The sequence below is a fragment of the Mauremys reevesii genome, linkage group 14, assembly GCF_016161935.1.
Source record: "Mauremys reevesii isolate NIE-2019 linkage group 14, ASM1616193v1, whole genome shotgun sequence".
NCBI lineage: Eukaryota > Metazoa > Chordata > Testudines > Geoemydidae > Mauremys > Mauremys reevesii.
The window spans coordinates 37,747,519-37,765,613 of record NC_052636.1 but is presented as its reverse complement, the minus strand read 5'-3'; the positions used below and the strand labels follow the sequence as shown (position 1 = coordinate 37,765,613).

The 18,095-nt window shown below is 47.9% G+C and overlaps 1 protein-coding gene and 1 non-coding gene across 2 annotated transcripts in view; both read right to left on the bottom strand.

Moving 5' to 3' along the window:
• Positions 1 to 18,095, bottom strand: part of LOC120381700 (zinc finger protein 850-like) — a gene marked incomplete at both ends in the record, with an annotated part of 483,140 nt that overhangs the window by 87,335 nt on the left and 377,710 nt on the right. The gene's annotated exons all lie outside the window — the stretch shown is intronic.
• Positions 17,677 to 17,756, bottom strand: TRNAN-GUU. Its single transcript has one exon. It is a non-coding gene; the product is annotated as a tRNA-Asn (tRNA).

Here is an 18,095-nt window from a genome sequence, read left to right as displayed (position 1 = left end):
CACAGCAGCTAATCTTCAGATGACCAGACAAATTACAGTCTTAAATTTCAAAGGTAATAGAAACTTCTATAATAAGCTTAAGCTCTGCATATTCTTTAGGACTAACCCAGGCTAAGCAGCTGGGGATCTAAGTGCTTATGCCTAGGAACTTTGCCCCAGAGTCCAAAGCATACAGATAATCAGTTCCTTCTGTATGAGGTTTTCATCCCCTTCCTGCCATGTGCTCCACTGAAGCTGGAAACTCAGCTAATGGGAAGGCAAGAGGCACAACAGTCTTTTGTCTTTAACATCCCATAATAGTCTCTCTCTCTGATGTGGATGGACCTTTCCTGCCAGGCAGGGTGTAATGCACATTCGGCTGTCCAATCAGCACTTCACCTGGTAAAGTCTCTCCTGTCTGGTGATTTACAGAGCCACCAGAGGCTCACAATGCAACTAGTCCAGATATTAACACAGGCAGCAACTCACTGGCCTCAATAAAGTCTAAACATGTTCTTAGAATCCTAATACCTGTTTTAACAATACTAACACAGTTGAGTCAGACCGATTCCACTGTGTGTTTGTCCCATGTTCAATTAAGACATAGAGGCTTGTGTAGAGCTAACACCTCATCTGCCAGTGTCACAGGCAGGCTGGGCAGGGATGGTGTCTCTCGTCTCTGTTTGCCAGAAGCTGGGAATGGGTGACAGGGGATGGATCATTTGATGGTTACCTGTTCTGTTCATTCCCTCTGGGGCACCTGGCATTGGCCACTGGGCTAGATGGACCATTGCTCTGATGCAGTAGGGCCCTTCTTATATTCACAGTCTGTATGAGGAGTATCTACTCATTTGGACTCACTGAGAGCCACAGAAAGGAACAAGATATGCTGCAGCAGAAGGCCCAGTCTCAGCACCCCAGGGTCACACTTCCCAAAAGCTAAAACTAGGCCCAGCCCATGAAGGGGCACTGCCAGAGAGACTGGATAAAGGCTGGAGCATCCAACAACTTGAGATTAACTTGAGAGAGCTGCCTTGGGGACAGTGACAGGAGAATCCCCAGAGTGACTCCTTTGATTCTGCTCTTCTCTGGCCTTTGGTTCTTAGAATCATAGAACTGGAAGGGCCTCGAGGGGTCATCTAGGCCAGTCCCCTGCCCTCAAGGCAGAACTCAGTATTATCTAGACAATCTCTGACAGGTGTTTGTCCAGCCTGCTCTTAAATATCCCCAGTGATGGAGTTCCACAACCTCCCTGGGTTTATTCAGTGCTTAACCACTCCTGACAGTTAGGGAGTTTTTCCTAATCTCATCTAAACTGCCTTAAATCCATTGCTTCTTGTCCTATGGTCATGTTCCTCTGAGTCTTCCCCAGTTTTTTCAATCTTCCCTCATAGGTGATGTTTTCTAGATCTTTAATCATTTTTGTTGCCCTTCTCTGGACTTTCTCAATTTGTCCACATCTTTCTTGAAATGGCCCCCAGAACTGGACACATTACTCCAGTTGAGACCTAATCAGCGTGGAGTAGGCGGAAGAATTTCTTCTCGTGTCTTGCCTACAATACTCCTGCTAATACTTCCCAAAATGATACTTGCTTTTTGCAACACTGTTGACTCCTATTTGCATGATCCACTCGACCCCAGATCCCTTTCATGAGTGCTCCTTCCTAAGCCGTCATTTCCCATTTTGTATGTGTGCCACTGAGTGTTCCTTCCTAAATGAAGTACTTTGGATTTGTTCTTATTGAATTTCATCCTATTTACTTCAGACCATTTCTCCAGTTTGTCCAGATGATTTTGAATTTCAGTTCTATCCTCCAAATTCCTTGCAACCCCTCCCAGCTTGGTATCGCCCGCAAACTTGATAAGTGTAAGAGAGAGACTCTGCTCCTGGGAGGGTTTCATCATGTGTCAGAGGGCTACACCCTGGTGGGAGGGGGCTAGGCCTGTACTGGGATAAGGTCACTCTGTGCTTCACAGTGTGGCAGAACCTAGAATGTCCACTAGCAGGGAACAATGCTGTGGGGAATCAACATGTGGAAAGGACAGAAACCCTGTTTGAATTCTCTCACATTGCCCTTCTCGCCCTAGCAGGCTACAGAATAACGTCCACGTTTCTCCCCAAATCATCCCCTCCTCCCAGGGGGAAGGAAATGGCTGCAATGGAGCTGGCTCAGGTAAGGGATTCTCAGGGAGCTGGTGGTGGGTTCTGCTTGGAGGGAAAGAAGCAGTAAGTGTACAGGAGGGTGGGAGCCAGTGATGAGCTGCCAAAATATAACAACAGGTTCCCTTGTCCTCACCTCACGAGGTCATGCCCCCAGGGGTCGTGCCCCTTCCAGACCCCCATGCTCCTTGACACCCCGGGGACTGACCCATCCCCCGTCCCTGACTGCCCCCTGCCGCCCCATCAAACCCCTCCTCTCATTCTCGATGTCCCCCTGGAACCTCTGCCCCATCCAACCACCCCTTCTCTCTGTCCCTGACTGCCCCCACCACCTCATCAACCCCTGCTCCTTCCTGACTGTCCCCGGGACCCTTGCCCCCATTCAGCCCCTTGTACCCTGCCCTCCTGACTGCCCCGACCCTATCCAGCCCCCACAACCTCAAGGGGAGGAGAAGAAGGGTGGAGCTTTCAGAGGAGAAGGGAGGTGAGCTGGGGCCGGGGGCCAGGTGGACAGCTGCCCGAGCATTTGTTAAATTTAAAAGCTTTTTAGAACCAGTTGTCCTGGAACAACCGGTTCTAAAAAGGCTTCTAAATTTAACAACCGATTCATGCGACCCAGCTGGAGCTCACCACTGGTGGAGCTGCTAGAGATGGTGGGAGGCAGGAAATATCCTGGGTGGAGAAAGGGAGGACAGGATGTGACAAACCTGCTGACACTAGTGTAGTTTAGGGTGTGATGAGTTGTCACCCCAGGGGCAGTCTGGGAACCGCTGTGCCCTCTAACCCAGGGGTCCCCAACCCCGGGCGCGGACGGTACCAGTCCAGCGACCTGTTAGGAACCAGACGCGAACCGACCCCTAACACATCAGCGGCATGTCTCCGGCAGGATCCCTAAGCCCCGCCCCTCAGAGCCGCGTGGTGAGGCGGGGCTGCTCGGGCTGAGCTCAGCTGCCTCCGCTCGGCGTGGAGCTCCCAGCCCCGCCCCTCCCACGTGGCTCGGGCAGGGCGGAGCTCAGGCCGCCGGAGACACGCTGCAGCTGTCGGGCGGCGCTGAGGCTCCAGGTGAGGAGGGAGCCGGGGTAGAGGCTGGGGCCAGGGGGTTGGCTAAGGGCAGGGAGTCCTGGGGACAGTCAAGGCACAGAGAGGCGGAGGTTGGGGAGGCGGTGAGGAATGCGGGGTTGGATTGTGGGTGTTCCGGGGTCTGTCAGGACTCAGCGGGGCGGGAGATAGGGGTTGGGGCAGTCAGGGGACAGGGAGCAGGGTGGGGTCCCAGGGTGGTGGGGTCTCTGGGGATGGTGAGGACAAGGAGCAGGATGGGTCGGGGATTCTGAGGCGGGCAGTCGGGGGCAGGAAGTGGGTGGGGTCACATAGGGGCAGGTCCGCTGAAATTTTTCTGAGGCCGGTCCTAGTGCCAAAAAGGTTGGGGACCGCTGCTCTAACCCTCAAGCTGGGCTGGCCCTTCTCACACTGCTTTGCTGGAGATTCATCCAGCCTCTCCAGGGCCTGTTATCACCCAACCACGACAGCAGGTGGCGCCATGCACCCAACTAAGCTACCTGAGCGCTTTACCTGAGCCACTCAAGGAGAAGACAACAGCCAATTTCCCAGCGATAAGTGTTAGCAAACAGATCAAAGCAGATTACTTATATAACCAAAAACTCAAACTAAGCCTAACATACTATCTGGATAGAATTTGAATTAGCAATTTCTCACCTGACTGATGATAGTCCACCAAGTTTCCATACACAACCTAGAAATCCCTTTACCCTGGGACCAGCACTTCCCCACTTCAGTCTTTGTTGCTCAGGTGCTGCCAGGAGTTCTCTTGTGTGTGGGAATGAGGCCAAGAGATGATGTCACACCTCACCTTATGTAGCTTTTCCATAGGGCAGGAACCATTTGTTCCAAACTCAGTTCCCAGTCCGGTTTGTGGAAAAATACAGGTACCAAAATGAAGTTCATTGTCATGTGGTCTGGTCACATGCCCTAGAGTGCCCTGCTGAGTCATAGTAGCCGTGACTCATAGGCTGGCTGGCACATTCACAGGAAGGCTAAGCTCTTCCACAGTCCATTGTCTTTGTTGATGAGCCATGAACTGTCTGGCTTCTTCATTGTTGTACCTGAAAGGCTCGTTGTGGGTGTTACCCAGAGTAAGCACATTTGAAAGACAGATACAGAGTCAATATCCATAACTTCAGATACAAACATGATCCATGCACACAGGTAGGATAATCGTATTCAGCAAATCATAACTTTTCCAATGACACATGCGTGACTCATCTTGTACAAAATGCCTCATGTCCTAATCATATTATAATCCTGCCACTGTGCTGAATATGGACTGTAGTGTCAGATAGCTCCTAATGTCAAGGCACAGGTGTTGGGAATGGAACTTGCCCTCTTTGTGGAACGGAAATAACCCTCCAGCCAGGGCTGGGAAAACTTCCCAGACTCCCAGTGCTGGCGCCTGAACCTACTGACACTTCATTAGTTACCCCACCCGATCTTTGTGGCAGCTGCAAGCGTTATCGGTGATGATTTTATATTCTCTTCCAGGTCATGGATAAGAATGTTAAATAGCACAGGGCCAAGATCAATCTTACGAGAACCCCTAGAAAGAAATCCACTCAACCATGGTTCCCTATTTAAAATCCAGTTTTTAATCTATTTAATGTATGCCGTGTGTATTTTGTACATTCTAGTCAAAATATTGTGCTGAAACAACTCATATGCCTACGTATATTACATCAGTACTATTAGCTGCAACCAAACTTTTGATCTCATCCAATAAGGATATCCACTTAGTTTGATAGAATCTATTGTGTCTAAACCTTTTAATGGATACTAATTACATTACTCTCCTTTCTTTATTAATGAAATCCAGTATCAGCTGCTCCATTCTTTTGCCCAGTATCGATTTCAGACTGACACACTTGTAATTAGCTGCGTCATCTCTTTTATACTTTTTAAAATATTGGCACAGCATTAGCTTTATTCAGTCTTCTGGAATTTCCCAAGTGTTCAAGTCTAATTAAAATTAACAGTCCACCACGCTCCTCCAGCAGGTCTTTCAAAACTCTAGTTATCTGGACCCACTGATTTAAACACACCTAACTTGAATAGCTGCTGTTTAACATCCTCGTGAGTTATTGTTGAAATGGAAAGACTGTCAGCGTCAACATCTTATGATATGAGTTACATCATCTGTTTTCTCCAAATCCAGGAGAGAAATATTTATTGAACACTTTACCTCTTCTCCATGATTGTTGATAATTCTGCCATTTCCATCTAGTAATTTATCACTACCATTGTTAGGATTAATTTTGTACTTTAAAAACTTCCTTCTTATTTTCATTGGTTAATCATTGATTTCTGATAGCTTCCCTTGCCAGCTTTCTACAATTCTGACCTTCGAACTTAAATTCTTTACTATTGACTTCCCTTTCTTCCATATATTTTATTTGGAGAGAGTTGGGATTCAACCAGGAGCCACCAGCAGGGTCCAGAGCCTGCCCCATCTCCTATATTAAGCTCTGGTTAGTAGCTATGTGATAAATGTGATGACCCTGCCTCCCTCTGTCAGCTGGGAGACACAAAGTTTCTCTCTTTCCACCTTCTGATGCCACCTGGCTGCTCTAAGCAAGGTGAGGTGGGACTGTTAACATGTGCCTCCCGGAGCTTCCATTTCCCTGGTGCTGCTGTTCTGTGAACAGTGGGGTTGTGAGTGGGGCAGCAGGTACTGAGTGTTGGACTCTTTCTCTTTCAGGGGCCGGTGACCTTCGAGGAGGTGGCTGTGTATTTCACCAGGGAAGAGGGGGCTCTGCTAGACCCGCTCAGAGAGCCCTCTACAGGGATGTCATGCAGGAGAACTATGAGACGGTGACCTCGCTGGGTAAGGAGTCCTGTCCGCTGGGTTATTAGAAACTGTGGGGTCTCTAAAGAACCTGAGTAGTGATAACGTTATACCTTTATTTGTCACACAAGTTTTGACAAGTTTCCTTGCCCTCTCCCACCCACTAGTATCATTTTTGTCATGTGCCTTTTTGGTGCCGTCAGTCATTTTAAAATTGCATTGTATGTATCCTTATTGGATACATTAATAACTGCAGCTTTCATACCTTTTCCTCATTTTAAGAGGAAAATCGCCACCTGTAAATTCTAAATTGAGTAAATGGGTGTATGACTCATGCATGGCTTGTGTGACAGTCAGATGAGCTCTTCTTTTGATAGGAGGCGTATAATGTTGCCATTCAGGACCCCATGGGTGAAGGGAGAACAGAGCTGTGGGAGGAGGAGAAGGGGAGTAGATAATTCTGGGGTGCCAGGACGTGGGGAGGTGTGTGCAGGGTTAGAGCTAAGAAGCAGCAGGGAGGGATGAGGTAGTGAGAGACGTAGAGGAACACAAGAAGCTCCCAAGGTGCCGGGAGGTGGTGCTGGCTGAGAGTAATGGGAAGAAGTGGAGAGGAGTGTGGAGGAAGGGCACTGAGGAAGTGGCTCATTCTCAGGTGCTGAAGCTAAGTGGCCTGTCCTTGTGGAAGAGTGGGAGCCCTTGGGGGTCTAGTGCACTCAAGGGGCACCTCCCAAGGACTGTTTAAAAGCCAGGGCATTGCAGAGATCCTATGGATCCATGACAGTGCCAGAGGTTCAGCCTTATGGGGGAAAAGTTATAAAACAAGAAAAGGATCTAAATGTGTATTTACCATCACCCCTCATCAGTCCTCAGGGGAATCCCTGATCAGTTCCAAAGTGTATTAAAACCTTCCTTAAAGGCTCACCTCCTTGGTTATCAGGTGGCGTATTTTCCCTTCATCCTCCCACTTCCCTGGTTCTTGTCACGCAGACAGCAAGCAGCAAAAGACCAGAAGTCTGAAGCACAGATAATGCGATGTTTATTGGGGTTATTTCCAAGGAAGCATATTCCACTGCCTAATGAACTTACACCTAGAAAAATTAATTATACAGCAGACAGAAACAATTAGAGAACCAGACTGATTAACAAGGTAAAAGTGGTGGCCATAAAGATAAAACAGTACAGAAATGAGTGTTTCACAACCACAAGCATTGAGAAGGGATTTCTTGCCAGACAGGCTGCTGTCAAACTAAGTTTTCTTGAACCATCTTAAGATCTGTTTCTTTATCTGGTGGTGATGGGCACTATCAGGACAGGATCGTCTTCCTAACAGCCCAATAGCACCTTATTTCAGTGTGACTGGTTTGGGATGTGAGGATGAGACCCTTCGCTTCCCAGCTTTGGCTGCCCTTGCTGATTAGACAAAGGCCTTAGCTTAAGAACAAGGCCTCAGTATGTCAAAGTGAGAGATGGCCCTGACACAGGCAGACTGAGATTTTGATTCTTAGCTAGTTACAGGGGTATAAAGACAAAGTGATAAAAATACCCCTAAGTTCTTAAAGTCTAAGCTTTACAGGCAGGCCTGAATATGTCTATTCTAACAGTGGGTTCTAGCCCTTCCCCCGTTCTGTGTCTGTCTTGTGTATTTAGATCAGGGTCGGCAACCTTTCAGCAGTGCTGTGCGAGTCTTCATTTATTCACTCTGATTCAAGGTTCCGTGTGCCAGTAACACATTTTAACGTTTTTAGAAGGTCTCTTTCTATAAGTCTATAATATAGAACTAAACTATTGTATGTAAAGTAAATAAGGTTTTAAAATGTTTAAGAAGCTTAATTTAAAATTAAATTAAAATGCAGAGCCCCCTCGGACCAGGGCCAGGACCCAGGCAGTGTGAGTGCCACTGAAAATCAGCTCGCTGCAGGTTGCCTACCCCTGATTTAGATTGTAAATTCTTCAGGGCATGGGCCATCTACTATTCTCTGTTTGCACTTTGCCTAGCACAATGGGGACCCACTGTTAGTTGGTCCTTAGGCACTAAGGTAGTGAATATGATTTGTTATAATAGTAACTCTCCTGCCACTTTGAGCCAAGGAAGATGGCCTTGGGATGCATAGCCTTATTTGGGGTGTGTTAGTAATGTTGATTTGATTTATCAACATAATTTAATTTGTATTGTAATTATTTTAATTAATTAATAATAATACTTAATCATTTATATTAATTAATATGGGTTTAGGCTGCCAGTTTGTTTGATCAGAAGATAAAAGTTCGTGTTTCGACTCAGGTTCCACAGAATTGATAAAGGGACCTTGGGGTTATGACAGGAAGCTCACACGGAGACAGATAGAGTCATAACGACTTTTATTAAACTCAATGAAATAGTAAGTAAATTGTAAAACAGGTAGAATTACAGAGTTACAATTGTATTACTGTTATTCAGGAGATACATATGATTATACAATATTATGTGCTGCAAACTTTGGTTAATATTCACACCCTGTTTTGATAAACTGCTGTTGGCCTCGCCTCTGGCGGTTCTGGTTTCACAGCTCTTGCAGAGGAAACTAATGTAAAGAGCTGTCAAAGCTACTTTAGAATTTACTTTCTAGCTCAACTAAATAATCTAATACACAAATTAAAATAAAGTTGAGAGAGACCAAGCTTAGCTGAGTCCCTTTTGAACTTAAGGTTTGAAAAGAAAATAAGTGCGGCCTATTACTGGTTAATAGCCGTCGTAGATGGATAGCATGAATACGTAGTTGAAGATGGTGAAGTGTAGAGAAGGAGGAGGAGGTCGAGGTGGGGGTGGGGATACCATAGTGAGGTAGGTTACCTCTTTTTATAGAAATAAATGCCAGAAATCCTTCCTCTTATGCCCAAATTTCAGTCTTCCCCCATAGAAATGTTAGGGTACGCTTACTCCATAGGCTAGTGTGTATGTGCGTATGGATGACAGGTATCTGTGCACTTGTGGGGTACTTGTTAAGTCTGTGATTTCAACTTTGAAAAATCCCTTTGCTATTCTTCATCGTCTATTGGTCTAGGTAAAGGGTCTTAGACCTAGAGTAGGCACTTTATTTGGGTATAGGAAAAACAGTTCCTTTTCTGGGTAAAAGGGCACAGGATATAGCTATGCTAACTTTGCTTTAGCTTAAAATGCAGGTTTTGTCCTGGAGGTTTCTTGCATTACAGCCAAACGTATTTTTAATATGAATTAATAAACCTATCACAATACTGTACTTACAAGAAAAGAGATATTTATGCAGGCAAGCAGATGAATCCTGAGGGCTACAGATGTTACTGTCTAAAAATGAGATGGGGTTAAAACTATGGAATATTCTTTGTGACAAGTATCCCACAAATTCCACTGACCTCCCTCGTTTTCTTTGCCTGCAGTAGGGTTTCTAATTTCCAAACCTGATGTGATGTCGCAGCTGGAGCAGGGGAAGAACCATGGGTCCCGGACCTCCAGGGCTCTGAGAAAGAAGTGCTCCGAGCTGCCTTCGCAGGTGAGGAATTGGTTAAACAACTCAACAACTGCTTAGGAATGCAGGAAACATTTGGGATGCCCTACAAAGACCCTGTGAGCTCTTCAAGGTCAGGATTGTTCCCTTCAGATGTGGAATCATTATGGCAGATGTCACTCATGGCTTCCCTCCTATTCTGACTGACAACTGGCAGCAGGTCGCTCCTGATCTCACTTTCCCTGAGAGTTATGGTGCAATGAGGACCCAGAACTGATGCCTTCCTCTCTTCTCTGTGGAAGGGTTTGGGAAAATCAGCTCCTGATAGGTTTGATCTCTCCCACATATATTTTGGTTTGTTCATCCCTTTTCCATTCCTCTCTCTGACATTTCCTTTTCTCAGGCACAGGGAGTGACCTATGTCTGGATTCTCTCTGTCTCCCATCCGGCAATGGGATGGTGAGTGAGAACGAGGAGGAAAAACCCCAGCAGGAAGACACTGTGCAAGTAGATGCAGATTGGATGTTATCAGGAAGATCCAAAGGGAATGTTTTCAGGAGTTGTGCACTCCCAGAAAACACAAAAGCCTGTGAGACTCAGCAGAGGCCAGAGGAAAACTACAGTAGCCACTCAGCCCTTATTCCACGCAGCAGAATCAACTTGGAAGAGAGCGCTACATGTGCCATGAGTGCGGGAAAAGCTTCAGCGGAGCTCTCACCTTATCGCACATGAGAAAATCCACACAGGGGAGCTGCCCTACAAGTGCTCTGAGAGGGGGAAAAGCAACATGAGGAGAACTGTCCTGAGAGCACACAGGAGAATCCACACAGGGGAGACGCCCTACACGTGCTCTGAGTGCGGGAAAAGCTTCATTTGGAGCTCTCACCTTATCACACATCAGAGAATCCACACAGGGGAGACGCCCTACACATGCTCTGAGTGCGGGAAAAGCTTTAAGCGGAGCTCTCACCTTATCAGACATGAGAGAATCCACACAGGGGAGACGCCCTACACGTGCTCTGAGTGCGGGAAAAGCTTCAATCAGACTCAGCCCTTATCACACATCGGAGAATCCACACAGGGAAGATGCCCGACACATGCTCTGAGTGCGGGAAAAGCTTCAGGTGGCGCTTTCACCTTATCAGACATCAGAGAATCCACACAAGGGAGATGCCCTACACGTGCGCTGAGTGTGGGAAAAGCTTCAATCGGAGCTCAACCCTTATCAGACATCAGAGAATCCACACAAGGGAGACGCCCTACACGTGCTCTGAGTGTGGGAAAAGCTTCAATCAGGCTCAACCCTTATCACACATCGGAGAATTCACACAGGGTAGATGCCCTACACATGCTCTGAGTGCGGGAAAAGCTTCAATCAGAGCTCACATCTTATTAGACATCAGAAAATCCACATGAGAGAGAACTGTAATAAATCCCTTGACTAGGGCTGGGCAAAATTTAAAAAAAAATCACATTTCCTAATTCCCACATTGTGATTTTGCACCATCTTCACTGTGGTCTCTCAGCTCCACGAGATCAGTTGCCTGCTTCTGCCTTTTGCAGCTCACCCTTCTTTGGGTCAGTCCTGTGATCTTTTCTATCAACTCCTTTCCTTTAAAGTCGTAGGAGTGTGTGTCCCTCCAACCAGGAATGTTCATCAGCTCCAGGTGGGGACAGAGGTTTGATCCCAACAAGCTACACTGGGGCAGAAACTACCTGTGACTTCCATCCACTAGGACTGTACATGGCTTTGGCTGCTCAAGTTAGTGATCTTTGTGTAACAAGACAATTATAGTTGTAGAGCAGATGCAGCCCAGGTGCAGGGGTAGGCATGCTTCCCCCTTGACCTGACCTAAACTCCATCACTTTCCTAGTCTAAACAAACCCTGAGCATCACGGTTATACTGTTTCCCCATTTCACAGCAATTGTTAGTCATCGAGTTCACTCTTGGGGAAGAAGTTGTTTCACTCCCAGTTGCTCTGATGTTGGTTCAGGTTATGCTGCAGAGCAGATATTTTTACTACCATTTTCTCACTTAAAATATATTGAACTATAACAAGAGCAGGAACAGGGCATGGATAGGGAAAATGTCATTTCACCCTCTGTAACTACAGAAGAAGATGGGGTAAATCACAGGGATTCCCTTATTCCTATCACCATCCCAATCCCCCTGTTGTGCAGTTGGTTAGGTCAGTATTTTTTCTAAAGGGCTGGTAAGAGGATTCCCTCATAAATAACTTGTAACTAAACAAAGTGCCCAGGCATTGGGCTCCCAAAGCAGTTGTGGCCCAAGCCCTGCAGGAAGTGGCTCCTGAAGAGATCTCCTTCCTCATTAGCTGCATGTTGCCTATTATTTGGGAAATACAATCCCTATCGAGGTAGAGATGGGAAACATGGAAGTGACTTTTCTCATCGGCTCACCCCTGGGAGATGCTGCAAATGTGTAGAAAATGAAATCCGTGTTGAATGAGATATATCTGCAGAAAGACCTGACATTTCGTGTCTTACAGGGATTCTAAGTCGCACCTGAATTTAGTCCCTAATTTAAATCTGTGCCACCAGATTAAAGAAATAAGGGGGCATAATTGGGGGAGTTGTACCTCACTGTCGCTACTGATCTGTTGTGCGGTTGGTGAAGAATTCTACGTCAGAGAAGTGTCAAATTACTCCAAGTAAGGTCAAGATTTTACAAGAACTCAGGCAGAAATTGCAGGTACTAGTGGTTGATTTTCACCCCGAGATGGAAGCTATGGTGACCTGTGGCCCAGGTAAACTATTTTTAGAACCTGCTCCCTAGTTAAGTGGCATTGGTCACACTCCTGAAGGATGCCATGATTAAATTGGGCACAACTGTCTTTTACCATTTGGATCCAAAGTTAGATGAAGCACAGAGAGAAACAGCTGATTCCTTCAGAGCCATTCCATGCCTACGGGTCCCAATCTGGCTGCCTTGTTGGACAAGAAGCACTTCCCTGCTGGCCAAACAATGGTAGCCAATGAGGGAATGTATCAGATGTGAAGTTCAGACTGCAGCATACTTGAATGCTGAGTCAGAGTCTGTGGAGTAGTCTAGGCCTGCACAACTCGTAAAGCGGCGAGGCAATATTACTCCAAAGAAAACGGCTGAGGATGAAACCCCCGGCCTCACTGAACACCACCCCCAGCGCTGCAGGCCCTCCCGAAACAATCCCCGAGCGCCACCCGCCCCATGAAACAAACCCTCCTTCCCCAGCACCACCCCACCAAAACGGTGGCATTGAACCTTGGTACTATGTTATAGGGGGCCTCTAAGGTAGTCTAATTAAGGTAAAAGGAAAATGGCTTCTTGCTAGAAGTAGAATAAGATCTTTCCCCCACTTTGTAATCAGTCGCCCTGTTGAGTGAATGGGGTGGGACTGAGGAAGGCGTGGAAGGCAGCACCTCCAGACAACTGCAACCCTTGAAGAGGGGCTGGGAGCCAGACCAGATCAGCAGAACAGGTCAGCCACTGACTTATAGCTCGTCTCCTCAGTCCCCTGCTGCCGGCTCACCAGCCCCTCCCACTCCCCTCCTCAGCCCTCCTTCCGTGCTGCGGCTCACCCACCCCTTCACCACTGCCTGCCCACTCGCCTCCTCAACCCCCTCCCTCACCTGCTATTGTGTCATACAGGAGGCCTGTGATATGCAGGGGGTCAGATTAGATGCTCTAATGGTCTCTTCAGGCCGTAAAGTCAACTAATTTCTGCAAAACTGAGTGTAGCATTGGGAGCAGCGTCTGCTGTTTCCCTGTCTAGCCGGCTTGCTGCCTAGAACGAACGCTCCTTGAGTGGGGTGATCCACAGGGAGTAGCTCAAACCTGCAAAGTGCCTGGCCAGGGGCAGGACATTGGCACAGCAAGGGAGGGCTGTGGCAGTGACATCACCAAGGCCTTTTGCAGGACCTCAGACTATTGGTCCAAGGTGGTGGGGAAGTTGTGACCTCACAGAGAGTTGCTGACATCAGCCAGGCAGGACGGGGTGAGGGCCAGGAAACCTCAGAGACCCTGTGGCTTTGCCTCAGCAAGTCTCCTTCTCCAGGTCTCTCTTTGAGGACTGAGAGAGTATTCGGGTTCACTCACGTGAGCGCCAGGAGGAACCTCTTTTCAGTTTTCTCCTTCCCTTTTAGTGATTTTACTAGAAAACAGCCGTCCCTGTTTAGAAGGTAAGAGCCTCCTGGAGGTTTGAAACCTGTTCAGTCTGATCCAGCTGGTGACAGTTGAATTCTAGGCATGGAAAACATGAGCTTAAGGAGGCAGAAGTTTATGGCGCACCTGGGATTTTGTCCCTTATAATCACTGGGGACATTAGGATTTGTTGTTTTTGTTTCACCTTTCCCTCCCTCCCTCCCTCCTTTCTCTTCGTCTCTTGCTTCTTTTGTCCTTTCTCCTGTTCCCCTCCCAACATTAGGAGATGTGTCTGTGTGTGTATTGCGGGGGAGTGCTCTGCAGCTCTCACTGTGGGAGGTCCATCCAAAAATGTGGGGCTGAAATAGTGCTCGGGCAGTGATTTCCCCCCCCCCCCCCCAGTGACCTGGGCCATCCTTTGGGCTCTCTGGTGAGAACCCTCAGCCGCCCATCCTCAGTCTCTACCCTGATTGGCTGAGCAGGGGGTTATTGACAGGGAGGAGACTCAGGTCCTTGTTCTCTTTAAGACCAAGGAAATAAGTCAGAACCAGTTCTGTGTTTGATAAATTTTACTGCTTCTCTGCATTAATGGTCTCTGAGCAGTTCATGATTCTCTCTAACGTTGCAGTTCTCCTCAAATACTTGCTGAATAATTCCTGTGCACTGTTGTTGGTCTGGAGCTCATCTGAGAGCACTTTACTCAGGTCATTCAATGTCTGAAATTCAAGATCCGATGGTTAGTTTGAAAATCAGGGCTCTTGGGTCCTATTCCCAACTCTGCCCCTGCCTGGGCGTGTGACCTAAGAAAGTCAATTCTCCTTTCTCAGCCTTAGCTTCTCTCTCTTTCAAGTAGGGATAATAATGATCCGCTCCTACCTATCTCAACACACTCACTCTTCCCCAATACACACACTCCCCCAACACACACACTGTCTCTCCCCACACACAAACAGTCTCCACACTGCAGTTGAAAAGCAGCTCGCAATCCAGTAGGATGCCCATGGAACAATGGGATGGAGAAACCTGTATCATGTGATGCTGTGCCATCCTGTGAGACATCGCAAACCCTTCTCAAATCACCCTGCACCTGTTGCACAGTGGGAGAGCTCCCCACAGTGCCCTGCTCTCGGTGGCGATCAGAGATGCTAGCGTGGATGTGCACTGGTGACACAAGGGGCATATTGTGGACACGCAACAGCGGTTTAATTAAAACACTTTAAAGCAGCAATGCCAGGGGGGTTGGTGGCTCCTTTCTTTCCTCACCCTGGAGTAAACTCAGCTTTTTATTCCATTCTTGATGTTTCATGGAATAACAACAGATGACCGAAGAAAGACGTGGACAGGGTGGGTCTCAGGGGAGGGGCAGAGAGGTTCGAGCGGTGGGCAGAGCAGGTCTCGGAGGTGGGGGCAGTGGGCAGGGCAGGTCTCAAGGGAGAGGCAGAGAGGTGTGGGTGGTGGGCAGAGTGGGTTGCAGGGATGGGTCAGGGAGGTGGCGGCTGGTGGGCAGACCGTGTGGTAGGGGGTGGAGAGGCATGAGCAGCAGACAGGAAGGCCTTGGGGGAGGAGGGGAGCGAGCGAAAGGTGGCTCATCCATCCTCAGCCAAAGAGGAAGAGCGGGGGTGGGAAGTGGCCAAACAGGAGCAAGGGGGGAGCACAGGTGGGGCCTCAGAGAGAGGAGAAGGGGGGCAGTGCCATAGTCTGGGCACCAATGGGCCCCCCACTTCCAGGAGCTTCAGCGCTCACACCCAGCCTCCTAAATGCAAGAGCCATGGGCCACCTATTCTCTTCATCTTCACTAACCAAGCCCCTCCCCAAGCTATGTTGTTGGGAGAAGCCGTCCTGTTGACACAGAGTTATCTGCACCGGGGTTAGGCTGATATAACTGCATTGCTTAGGGAGGTAAATTTTTTACACCCCTAAGTAATGTAGTTATACCGATCTAATTTTGTAGTGTAGATCTATCCAAAGAACCTTGGGAGTAAAACTTCACTTGCTCCTCTGCTTTACTGAATCCAAACACCAGCAAAGCTTGTCAGGCCCAGATGGAGGTTGGCAGAGAGTCAGGTGTGTGCAGACATGATCCCTTCAGCAACTGTAGGCACCATGAAGCTTAGCTGGCTAAAACCACTGTTTTGTATACAGGAGATCCTGGGTTCAAGTTCCAGTGGTACCTTACTGAGTTGCTTTTGGGGCACCTGGTATTGGCTACTGTCAGAAGACAAGATTCAGAGCTAGATGGACCTGCGGACTAGCCTAGTGTGGTTTTTCTTATGGTTTAAATTACACTCACAGGCACTGAGGATAGAGTTACTGAAAGTTTGGGAGTTAGGAGCTGATAGGTCAGTGGTCCAGTCCCTTCACAGATGACCCCCTCCCTCTGGGACAGGGGCAGGGGAGGTCTGAGCTCTCTCTCCAAATGCTCATTGTGGCTGCCAGAATCTGTGGGCAGCTTGTTTAGTTTATGCCGAGGGTTGAGTCCTGTTTCGTGCACCATGTCTGAGAATGAAAATCCTAAACCACCCTTTGAAATGATGAATGCAGCAGGACGTGTCATTGTCTCCGCTCCAAAGCAGACAGACCAATGGAGAAATGCCATGAGTCCAGGGTAATACTCCCCTGCGGTTTTACAATTTCCACTTGCTAAACTCCCTCACAACCTTCTGGGCTCCTGGAGCAGGGGACGGAGCCTGAGCCAAGACACGGACACTGCAACTTTACAGCCCAAGCCACATGACCCTGATTAATGTGACACGGGCCAATCGTGGGTGTTTCATTGCACTGGAGACGTAGCCTAATGTTATGTCTACACAGTGATTAAAACACCCAGGGCACCTGTCGCAAAGCCCAGGTCAGCTGACTCAGGGTTATGCGGCTTGGGCTGCAAGACTATAAAATTACAGTGCAGACAGATGGGCTTGAGCCCACCCTCTGAGACCCCACGAGGGGTGAGGGTTTCCGAACCCAGGCTTCAGTGTGAACACAAATATCTGCACCACAGTGTTTAGCCTCTCGGCTTTAGCTTCATGAGCCCACGTCAGATGGTCCAGGCCAGCCATGCTGCCATCTTTATCCCAGGAGAGATGGACTCTAAGGGTCCGTCTCCACTGCAGTGTCAGCCCAGGGGTGGCTCGCTGTGCTCAAAGCAGCACCCTGGAAGCCCCATATTCACTGATCTCATATAATGATGATACGGTTTCTACAAAGTCTGCCTGGTGAGGTGTCATTTCAAAAGTCTTGGTCTGTTGAACATTACTATTGTGTTGGATTGTGTGTGTGGCATTGGCTGGGAAGTTTTGCTCTGTGTGTGGTACTGAGATGAGGTTGGGAAATGCCCACCACCAGCCTTTCAGGTGTGACAATGGAGGAGCCAGACTCGCTGCTGGCCCATTAAAGTTATCCACACTCCCAAGGACTATCCTAGGAACCGTGTACAATGCAGACTTCTCCGAGATAGCACAGCGATAATGGGCACTGCTTGACTCACATCCTAGCAAAGGTACTTCCTAGCCAGTTGGAAGAAACTATGAAAGGTGGGGTTGAGACATTATGAGTTGGCCTCTATCCCCCACAACTCAACAGCTGGAAATACACCTGGATGACAAAACTGATTCAGAAATCAGAAGAGAATAATAATAGTACATTCAAATCAAAGTCCCCAAACAGACTAGTAGTGGTTTCTCAGCAGAAAATTTTCAGTTTGGGAATTTTGTTTTCTCAGTCAGACTTTGCCAAGGGAAGCAGAGAGAAAATGGTTGAGTTGCCTCCTTCAAAACAGCTTGGCCTAGACACTAGCTCTGGTTCACTGTTGTGGCCTTGCTCAGGTTGGGGTATTTTAATTATTTGGGGAGGTCCCAGGGTGTTTGGGGAGATTATGAGGCTGTTCCTTTTGAGATAAAAGCTAAGAAATGCAGGACTAGATAATTTTTCTAGAAATCCAGGATTTGGACATTTTATTTGAAGCAAGGAGTGGGGAGCTGAGATTCTGAGAAGGTTTTGTTTGCAAGAAGCAACATTGTTTGATCTGTCATTGTACCAAGGGGAGATGGTTGTCTATAAAGGAGAGTTAAGACTAAATGCAGCCGATGAGGATAGGATTTGAACCCATGCGCAGAGCACAATGGATTAACAGTCCATCACCTTAACCACTCGGCCACCTCATCTGAGCTGTCAAAAAGTGGACAGGAGGAGAAATCTAAGGCCAGCAGAGATAGGGACACTAAGGAGTTTTTAAATACTAAGCGTAAGCAGGGGCTGAATAGGCTCCCCCCTCACATCTAGTGATGAGCTGTGGGAAGACTTCAGGAACAGGCCGTGTTTGCATAGACACCCCTACTCCGCCTAGCTATGCAGCATGATGGGGCCGCTTCCCCAAAATGACCAGTTTGGGATGGTTGTGGGTTGCAAATCACTTTAGCATTGAGTGGAATAAAATGTTATTCTCCTTCCTGTACGAGTGAAGGGCAGCGGAACGTACCTAGGCCGTCATGACGGAGGGTGGG